At 41.1% G+C, this 10,957-nt stretch overlaps 1 protein-coding gene across 2 annotated transcripts in view; it reads right to left on the reverse strand.

Moving 5' to 3' along the window:
- Positions 1 to 5,451, reverse strand: part of CFAP97 (cilia and flagella associated protein 97) — a 32,629-nt gene extending 27,178 nt beyond the window's left edge. Inside the window, exon 1 of one of the 2 annotated variants that reach the window (XM_082863984.1) lies at positions 5,373 to 5,451. The gene's annotated coding sequence lies outside the window, so the exon portion shown is untranslated. The other variant, XM_082863985.1, reaches the window with a different exon arrangement.
- Between the last annotated feature and the right edge of the window lie 5,506 nt (positions 5,452 to 10,957).

The raw sequence follows: 10,957 nt of genomic DNA on the forward strand, positions 1-10,957 counted from the left end.
AATATGATAGGTTAAGGTTTCTGCCGTTAAAGTTTTGAAAAACTTAAGAGATTCTGATATACTAAACTTGCAAAAATTTAACTGTAATCAACTTTTAAACACTTAAGGGAATCTGATTAAATCAGTAAGTTTAGACTTAGGTTTACAAAAAACATCTAAGTACTTAGGTTTCCTTTGTGAGATCTATAAGTGTGTCTTGTTAGCTGTTTGAGGTACTTAAGAAAATCAAATATACTAAAATTGTAATCGTGCCATTAATTAAGCAGGTTTGCAAATGGTATACAGTATTCAGGAAAATTTAAGCTAAATGAAGATAAATTAAGAGAGGATTAAGTACAAGTGAGTTTTAAAATTCTAACACATTATTATATTTAAACTGAAATAAGATGTAAGTAGATTTTAAAGATTTCAGAGAAATTAGACTAAAACTTATAATATTTATTATATTTAATAAATATTAAATACAAGAAATATTATTTCCCGCAGCATGGATTAATGCCCTCTTTATGTTTTAAAATTCAAATCAACAGAAGGAAGCCTCCTCCCCAAAGGTTTTACATATGTTAAAAAAAAGAAAAATTCAAACAAGTAAATTTTAAAGATCTAATTGGCTTTATTGAACAATTCATGAATCAGGCAGCATCCCATCCAGAGAGTAGAAGGGAGCTCCAAAGGGCTACAGAAAGGGAAAGGTTTTTAAAGGCAAGACAAGGAACTCATATATAAAAAAGACTATTTCAGGCTTAGGTAACCTACCCATGGGGGACGAAAGGGGTCTGTGTGGCAGTTTACCTCATCTCCCTTTGGGGGATGGACAGGGCCCTGTGACAGATTACCTCACTGGTGCTGACCAGAACATTTCTGACTGACCGGTTAAGACTACATTTCTGGGGGAGGTTGAAGCTTCAAGTAGGTTAGGTATGAAGCCCCAGTTTGGTGGGGCGGCCCAGCAGACGTGACTCCATCTGGAGCCTGTAGTTTTCTTTTTAACAACTCCCCCGTTTTGATCAAACTCAGCTTAAATGAGAGATGTGATTAAAATCTAAGGCATTAGCACCACTCTCAGCTACTGCTCTGAAGTTCTCAAGGTTTGCTGTTCCTTTGTGTGGCATCCAGAGGTTATGATGCTTTTGCTTAACCCATGTGATATTCACAGGTCACAGCTTCAGGCTCAATCTTTAACTCAGTCATTTTCTTCTTTACTTTTCTGACGTTCAGTCTTAGGGAGATCATTTCCTTGATGGTTAGTGGCTGTGACTGTGCATTACAGCATTTCTTTTAATACAGAAAAAAACTTGAATATAGGAATATTATGAATCCATTAAAATAATTATTTAAATCAGGGGTCAGCAAACTACTGTGCCTGGGCTAAATGCAGCCCACCATTTGTTTCGTAAATAATGTTTTACTGGGATACAGCCCCACTCACAGGTTTAGGAACTGTCTCTGACAGCTTTCCCACTACACCTGCAGAGTTAAGTAGCTGTGACCAATACCATAGGGCCCACAAAGCCTAAAATATTTACCAACTGATCCCTTTAATGAAAAATTTTGTGGACACCTGATTTAGGTGCTATTATCAGCATGAAAAATGCATAATACAAAATTGTTATCCATCTTGGGTTAATAATACAATTTAAACAAAAACTAGGGGAAAAAAGAACAAAAATGAAGAGTTGAAAAATCAACAATCCCGCTGCATTTTTAATATTTCCATTACTGTTACTGTAATAGTGTTCATGCAATAAACTAAGCAAGTAAGTGATGACAGGGAGTCTGCACAGTGAAAGAGAACAAATTGAGCCAGACACTCAGGCTCAAAACTTGGTTCTGATGCTTCCCAGTTGCGTGTTCCTGGGCACAAGTACAAGGATGTTCATCACAGCCCTGTCTGTAACAGCACTGACTTAGAAAAAACTCAATGTCTAGTAAGAGGAAAATGGATAAGCAAAATGTTGTATATGATATATTATATATCAGTCAAAAAGGATAAGCTGAGATCTACAAAAATTATGCTTACCAAAAGAATTAAATGAATGACAATACAATTATGAAAAACAACACACACACACAAAACAAAACTAAATTCTCAAGGGCACAAACATATAAATAAAATTCTACAGCATGGGCTGGGAGGACATACACTAAACATCTAAGAGTATGAGCCTATAAGCAGAGGGAGGAATGAGGCTGGGAAAGTGGACAAAGGAGAAAAGTTAAGAACCTGGGCAGAGGCGCAGAGGCCTGTGATTACAGGTCATCACAGACCTAAAGAGTATGAATGATCGTTATCAATCCAATTCTGCCCACCTGAGTTCAAAAAGAAAAACAACAAATCAAATCAGCTGCTGAATGATGGCAGCTCTTATTAACACTGTCATTAAATTCTCCCCAAAGTCAGCCTTTTTTGTAAGATAATTCACCCTTTAATCCAAAATGTCAAGGGCTGGAATAAAAGAGCTGTGGTTACTGTTTTTCCCATGGTTAAGACTGCCTTTAGGACTCAAGAATTTTTTTTACAAGGTTCTTAAAAGTTTAAAAGCGAATGGTTTCATAGCACAGCCCAGAGCACAAATTTTCCTAGCCAGTTTAAAAAACAAATCTTTTAAAAAGCTAATCATCCAAATCATTCCAACTTCCATCCCTCTGCAAAACTTGTTTACATTTCTATGGAAATAAAATTACTAACATAACTAAGTCTCACTTGTACTAGTGCTGTTATTCTACTACTACTAATAGCCGGAAGTATTGAGTATTTACATGTTAGCATCATTCTAAGTGCATTACAAGTATTAACTCATTGAATCTCTACAATAACTGTAAGAGATTTCATCACTCCCATTTGGCAGAGAGGAAGCTGAAGCAGACCAAGAACTTGCCCGAAGCCATAGAGCTAAGAAGCGGCACAGCCAAGATTCTAAAGCAGGCTGTCTTGAGGACCATGCTACTAACCACTGTTCTACTCTGCTTCAAAGTATGGTCCTTCCAAAAGGCTAGGAACTGAGACTTCCTTTTTTGAACTTTAAAACACATTGTTGTGATATCTATTATTTATTTGATGGTAAACAGTGGGCAAGATAAGAAGACCCTCCCCTCACAGGGATTTTTAAGGGAAATGGGACTTGTTTAGCAATAGAGCTTTAGAAACAGTTCTTTGCAAAAAAGGGTGGTCTGTACAGTTAAAATTAGATACATATGTCAGTGTTTGCCACACATTTTACTAGATATATTTGCTGTGTAGCAGTTTTCCTCTAACAAAGTAATCTGGAACAAATTTCATTGCCATTGCAAATTAAATAAACCAGTCACCTTAGGTAAATTGTTAACCTAGGTAATAAGAATTCAGAACTTTGAATCAACTTGTGACTCTCTATCCCAAGCTGAGCTTGGGACCCAACCCCCTTTCCAAAGAGAGTAATGAATTCCAAAGGTATTTCTGGCAAGGAGAGTGACATTTCTGGAAGTCATTAAACCTGGAGTAGCAACATACAGTGTAGGACAACTTGCATTACATTCTGCTTGGTCAAACCATTGGGTTAGCCAAAAAGCTCGTTCAGGTTTTTCCGCAACATCTTTTTGAATGAAGCACTTAGCCCTGGGTGCGCTATGGTGAAGAGTCTAGAACTGAAGTTATGATTAATTGGTTATCAGACCAAGGGCTCATAGGAATAAAAGAAATGACTAAGAGAAAGGGTGTGTTCAGATACTTGAAGGACTGTGATATGAAACAGACTTGAGAGCTATTATTTGTAGCTCCAGAGGTAGAACTTGCATCAACAGATGGAGTGCATATGAAAGCTGTTCTGAGTTTAACATTAGAATTGCTGAAAAATGGAATGGGCTGCCTTCTAAAATTAGGAGCCGTAAGTCACTAGATAATGTTGGAGCGAAGACTGGATGGCCATTTGCTAGGATGTTGCAGAGGGAATTTATAAATTTGGAGGCTATGACCTTTCCCAGCCCTAACATGAACTAGGTCTAAATCCCAAAGTCTAACCGTAAGCCAAATGATTACAGATCCTTCTTTGAAATCCCTGTTTCTCAAAGCTGTTTCCTGCCTTTCCTGTCTTACCAGACTGGGAACTCCTGGTATCTTGCTCATCTTTATATCCTAGTGCCTAAAGTAGGACCTGACAAATACTAGACATTCAAAGAATGTTTATCTGATGAAGGAGTTTGGAGTTAGGAGATTTAAGGCTGGGCCCTAGTTCTGCTCTTTGCTAGCCAGTTATGTAAGCACAACAATCACCTCTTTCACCTGAGCTAGTTTCCTACAGCTGTCCCTCATTCCCCGCCCCTCACACACACCGGAATCAACTATCCCCTTATCTGCATTTATAAGGTTCCTGTAGTCCCCAGTAGGTGTAAGCATCTGTCTCCCTAAGGGGTCACAGTTCACGAGAGGGGTGCATAGCCCATTGCCTGGGAGACTTTTCAGGTTTAAGTTTAGGTTCATAACATCCAACAGACCGGTTATTGTAAGGACTTAAACATTCAGGTGATTTAATTAACGGAAAAATTATCCAACTGTCCCGCTAAGCAATCCTTTTGATAACATTCACTTCAAAGTGAGATTCAAATCAAATGACAGTTCATCAGGCTGCAATAACCCTGCTCGTGCTCAATGAGGACAAATACTTGCCAAAGGTGCCCGGGAATCACTTGGACACACAATTTGTACAGCCCCTGCAGAACCAGCAATAGAAATACTGATGCTTTCACGTTCCATCAGGAAAACACACAAATAGGAATCTGGCATTTTTAACTGCCATTTTGATACTATGACATTACATTTCTGTAGTTTTGACATATGATTTGGTCCAAAGAAGGTAACCGATTGGGTACACGAAAATCTCGGGCCAAAGTAAACACCTGTATTCCAGGAACTCTGGTTCTTTACACGACCCCCTCCTGATCTCTCTAGGTAGCGGATAATAACTGACATCCCCCTCCCGCCTCAGGGGTCAGGGTCAAGTCCCCGGAGGTGGGCGGCTGTGCCCTGAGCCGGGATCCCGGTCACGACCACGTCTTAAATTCACGGCCGACCCCGACCCCCAAGCCACCCGCGAACGCGCCCCAGGGCAGGCCGGGCCGTCCCACCGCGGCCGGCTGGGGTTGCGGGCCCCGTGGTCCCGCCGGCCCAGACGCCTCCGCGGTGGTTACACCCGCCGTCCGAGGGTCTGCCCGTGCCGCAGAGGAGGCGGGGCGCAGGGCTCGGGGCCCGGCCGGCCCGCCTTCCTAACCTCCCGCGCCGGCTTCCGCATACCGACCCAGCGTGCTCGCCGAGGCCTGGGCTCCGGAGACGAAAAAGTATCCTGAACGGGGGCCGGGGGCTCTGCGAGGGGAGGAAGGGTCGCCCGCACGCCGCTCACCTGGGAACCGCGACCAACGCAGCAGCCCAGCGCCACACGCGGCGTTCCGGCCTCGCGCACGCGCACGCGCTCCCGCAGCCCCGGCGGCGGCTCGAGCTTCCGGAGGCGGAGAGAGCGGAACTGGAAAAGAGGTCGAAAGGGGACGCGGCGAGTCCCGTGGGAATGGGGCGGTGCCAGAGGCCCCGCGCGGCGCCGTTCCTCGCGGCGGGCGTCACAGAGTGCGGCGGGCCGGCCCCGCTCCGGCCGGCGGGGGGCGCGAGGCCTGCCCGACGACCCTCCTCTCGAATGGCAAGGGACGCGGGAAGAGAGTGATCTCCGCGCCCTCGGCTGCCCGGTGCCCCGCCAGGGTGTTACTGCTGCTGCCTCTCGGCTGTTAACCGCAGTGCGGGTGGACCTAGTTGTTGCAGTGGCTGATGTCATGGGGAAAGCTGCTTTAATTATCTTGTACCCGAACAGCAGCAATGATAATAAATACGAAGGCGGCTGTGCCTGTGATTATTTCTATCAGCAAAGTTCAGTTCAAAGAATTAGCTTTATGGGCCAGGGGCTGGTAACACATTAGAAAGTCCTCTGACTACTGGTAAATGAGATGGGTAGTTAAAACAATCTAGGAGGGGCGCCCCTGGTGGCGCAGTAGTTGAGAATCTGCCTGCCAACGCAGGGGACACGGGTTAGAGCCCTGGTCTGGGAAGATTCCACATGCCACGGAGCAACTAGGCCCGTGAGCCACAACTGCTGAGCCTGCGCGTTTGGAGCCTGTGCTCCGCAACAACAAAGGCCCGCGCACTGTGATGAAGAGTGGCCCCCGGTCTCTGCAACTAGAGAAATCCCTGGCACGGAAACGAAGACCCAACACAGCCAAAAATAAATTAATTAAAAAAAATAACAACAATCTAAGAAAAATGATTTCTGTCCAATGTATTGAAGGCAGCAATTTTTCGCTTTTGAACTTGCAGGCACATAGTAGGTACGGTAGAACAATGGTGCCCCGTAGATGCCCACCTCCTATTCCCAAACCTGTGAATATGATGCTTTACATGGCAAAAGGGACTTTGTGATTAAGGATCTTCAGAAAGGAAAATCAACCTAGGTTATCCCAGGTGAGCTCAATGTAATCATAAGGGTCCTTATAAGAGGGGAGGCAAGAAATTCGGGGTCAGTAATAAAAGACATGGCACTAGAAGCAAGAGGTTGTAATACACAGCATGGTGACTATAGTTAATACCCTCTTGTATATTTGATAGTAGCTGAAAAAATAGATCTTAAAAGGTTTCATCTTAAGGAAAAGAAATTTGTATATATGTGAGGTAATCAATGTTAACAAGACTTGCAGTGATCATTTCGTAATATGTACATAAATCATTTTGTTGTACACCTTAATGTTATATGTCAATTATACCTCAATAAAACTGGGTTAAAAATTTTTTGTTTTAAAAAAGAAGCAGCAAGAGGTTGGAGTAAGGGGCCGTGAGCCAAGAGTTGAAGGCACATCTGGAAGCTGACAAAAGGAAGAAAGGGGATTCTCCCCTTGAAGCCTCCAGAAGAAATGCAGCCCAGCCCATACCTTGATTTTAGATTTTGACCTCCAGAAAGGTAAGAGAATAAATTTGTCTTGTTTTAAACCGCTAAGTTTGTAGTAATTTGTTACGGCAGCAACAGGAAATTAATACAATAGGTACCCAATATTTTTTACATGAAAGTATAGGGAAAGGAACTGGTTAGCCATATCCTAGGGAGTCTCATTAAGGAATTGGCTCTATTTTTGTTCTTCATTATGAATTTTGTACTTACTGGTCGTAACTACCAACAAGCACAGAGAATCATTTCTCTGTCGTTTTAGGAGGCTAAAAGGAAGGATTTCACTTAATTTTGCTTGAAAAAACTATGCTGACACCATATTCCAGGGATGGTTGTCCACCCTGTGGTCAGAAGTTTATTATACAAAGGAGTTGAATAGCCATTTCTCCAAAGAAGATGGCCAATAAGCACATGGAAAGGTGTTCAATAGCATTAATCATTAGGGAAATGCAAATTAAAACCATGAGATATCACCTCACACACATTGGGATGGCTATTAAAACAAAACAAACAGAAAATAACAAGGGTTGGCAAAGATGGGGAGAGATAGGAACCCTTGTGCATTGTTCCTGGGAATTTAAAATGGTGTTGCTGCTGTGGAAAACTATGGCAGTTCCTCAAAAAATTGAACACAGAATTACCATCTGACGTAGCAATTTCACTTCTGGATGTATACCCAGAAGAATTGAAAGCAGAGTCTCAAACAGATATTTATACACCCATATTCAGAGCAGCATTATTCACAATAATGCTTCCAAAGGATGGAAGCAACCCAAATGTCCATCAACAGATGACTGGATAAACAAATGTCCATCAACAGATGACTGGATAAATGTGGTATATACAAGTAATGAAATATTCAGCCATAAAAAGTAACGAAATTCTGACACATGCTACAATATGGATGAACCTTGAAAACGTTACACTAAATGAAAGAAGCTAGACATGAAAGGACAAATATTATATGATTCCACTTACATGAGGTACCTAAAATAGGCAAGTCATAGCAACAGAAATTAGGGTAGAAATTCCCAAGGGAAGAAGGGAATGGGGGAGTTATTGTTTAATGGGTACAGAGTTTCAGTACGCAATGACAAAAATATTCTGGAGATGGATAGTGGTGATGTTGTGCAACAATGCGAAAGCATTAATGCCACTGAATTATATTAAAAATGACTAAAATTGTAAATTTTGTGTATATTTTACCATGATAAAAAATAAGATTATTACATCTCAGGCTTTAATTTTGGCTCTTTTCTGTGCTATGAATTTGTAAGTTTTGCCCTTTCCCTGATTTTCTTTTCCTGAAGGAACATCTATATTGAATGAATGAACCAATGAACTATATTGTAAATAAGCTCCTTCATGACAGAGATTTTATTTGCTTTGTTCCTCTTCATAGTTCATATGAGGTCATCAACTCATAGGTGAAAAAAGGTCTTTCCCCAAATTCACTGAATCTGGACTCTTTTGTCAGAAAAGATGTAAATATTATCCCTCCTGTCCTTTTTAAAAATTGTTCCTCACTTATTTGTAAACCTCCCGAAACAATTAAATAGAAGAAATTCAGAAAGCAAAATGACTTAGATTCCCAGGAAAGGTAACATTTGAAATTTCCTTAACTCCCACAAAGCAGAAATAGCTCTCCTCTTGTCACCCTAGAACTCGGTAATACCTTTCTTATAATATGTATTACATTACTTTATGCCTCCCTTCCCCACCCCCTTTTTCCTCCCCCCACCCCAATTAGACTGTGAGCTCTTCAAGGACAGAGACTGTATTTTATACTACTTTCTAGCAAAGCCCCTGGCTAATATTTTTGGACTGAGTGAGAGAATGACTAGAAGTCACGTACTGCCTTCCAGAAATTTACAATCTATTTAAAAGCTAAGTATGGAATTCCCTGGCAGTTCAATGCAGGGGGTGGGGTTTGGATCCCTGGTCAGGGAACTAAGATCCCACATGCCGTGTGGTGTGGCCAGGAAAAAAGCCAAATGAATACCATTATTATTGTATTGGTTTTGTAAGGACATTTTCATGTAATGTAGAAAGCAGTTTGTTTTGTCCTTTGACATTACTTTTAACTATTGTATTTGAAGGATAGCATAATGAAGGAGAATCCTATAATTTAGGTCCTACCACCAACTAGCTATGTGATTTTGGGCAAGTCATGTAACTTCTTTGAACCTCAGTTCCGTCATCTGCAAAATGGGATTTTAATATTTAACTCTGTATTCCTTTATAGAGTTGTAGTGAGAAACATATGTTTTAAAAAGGATTTCTGAAAGTTAAAGTTCCTGTTCAAATATGAAATATTTTTATTACTGTTATTTTGTCTGTTCAATTATTCTAGATATATTTTCCTAGAAGGATAACATTTATTCATTGAAAAATATGTAAATTAAGGGCCTACTCTGTGCCAACCCCTGTTCTGAACTGTGATGAATTCTCTAATACTAATTTTTACTTCCCCAAAATATGTTCTCTTTCCTATAGCAAATAAATGACAAATCAGAGACACTGGCTTCTTTTAGGTAGTGTATAAAAGCTTTATATAGGGCTTCCCTGGTGGCGCAGTGGTTGAGAGTCCACCTGCTGATGCAGGGGATGCGGGTTCGTGCCCCGGTCTGGGAAGATCCCACATGCCGCAGAGCGGCTGGGCCCGTGGGCCATGGCCGCTGAGCCTGCGTGTGCGGAGCCTGTGCTCTGCAGTGGGAGAGGCCACAACAGTGAGAGGCCCGTGTACCGCAAAAAAAAAAGAAAGCTTTATATAATCTTAAATGCATAGCATTAATCTTAAACTATTCAAGATCCTTTCCTAACTTATGCAAGTACGTGTAATAATTGTGCGCTGCCTACTTTATATTTTATTCCACTCATGATAAATATGAAACAGCATATAAGTCAGTTCAAAGTTTTTCAGCGTGCATATATTTTGGAGAAATTAGATAAAAAGTAAACAATTTATTTTCTTTCTCTATAATCTGCTGTCCAATAATACTGGATATCCAAATCTGAATGAGCTTAGAATTTTCTTTTATGCTTTGTGTTTCATAGCTTGAAAATGTTAGGGTAAAATAAGGCTAACGGCTACATCACCAAACTTCCAGCTGACATAGTTGTACACTGCCTCCTATGTCCCTATCCTTATCCAGGCTCTTTTCTCTATCTCATAGGTAGGTGGACGCAGATTATGAACAAGAACAGGAACAAGAAATGTGAACTTTAACATGTTTGAGGGATAAGTCCTTAGATGCTACTGATTTTGGTGACCAGCTGGATGATCCAACAAAAACTGATGAGTGTATTCTGTCAAAGTAAATTGTGGTGGGTTGTTAAAGTAATGGAACCAATGAATTACACTTCCCAACGTTTAACTCCACACGTAGGCCCCCTCTCCTATTTAACTCCTGGTTGGGCCATATGATTTGCTTTGGCCAATGGGATGTAAGCAAACATAACACAAGTGAAAGCTTAAAAAGAACTTGTAGTATATATCACATCTCTGAGATTGTCATGTGAAGAAGCCCAAGCTACCTCTTGGAGGATAAGAACACAGGGAGCAGAGACAAGCCATCTCAATGGAGGCTCCATAGCCCAAGCAGACCCAGCTTATGCACCAGGAGATCACAGCGTTGTTAGTGACCCAGGCAAGAAGAACAGAACTAACTGCCCAATGACCCCAGCCCAATTGCTGACCTACAAAATCATAAGCAAATAAAATGGTTTTTATTTGGTGGTAGTTTGTTATACAACAGCAGATAATTGACATACTCTATTTCCCTAAATTTCAGGTCAAAACTTAAGTAAATTGAAATTATCCTTTTTTGTGTGTGATCTACCCTCGTCAATTCTTTATCTTGATACCAGCTAATTTAGTTTACAATACTTTCCTTTGTAATTCTCTTTCTCTTTGAAGATTAATACAAAGACACTTCTGCCTGAAAGTTTCCCAATATGAATAATTTTACTTACTAATAAGGAGCCTCACTCAGCATAATTTATAT

The sequence above is a fragment of the Leucopleurus acutus genome (genome assembly GCF_964270905.1).
Source record: "Leucopleurus acutus genome assembly, chromosome: 21".
Lineage (NCBI taxonomy): Eukaryota > Metazoa > Chordata > Mammalia > Artiodactyla > Delphinidae > Leucopleurus > Leucopleurus acutus.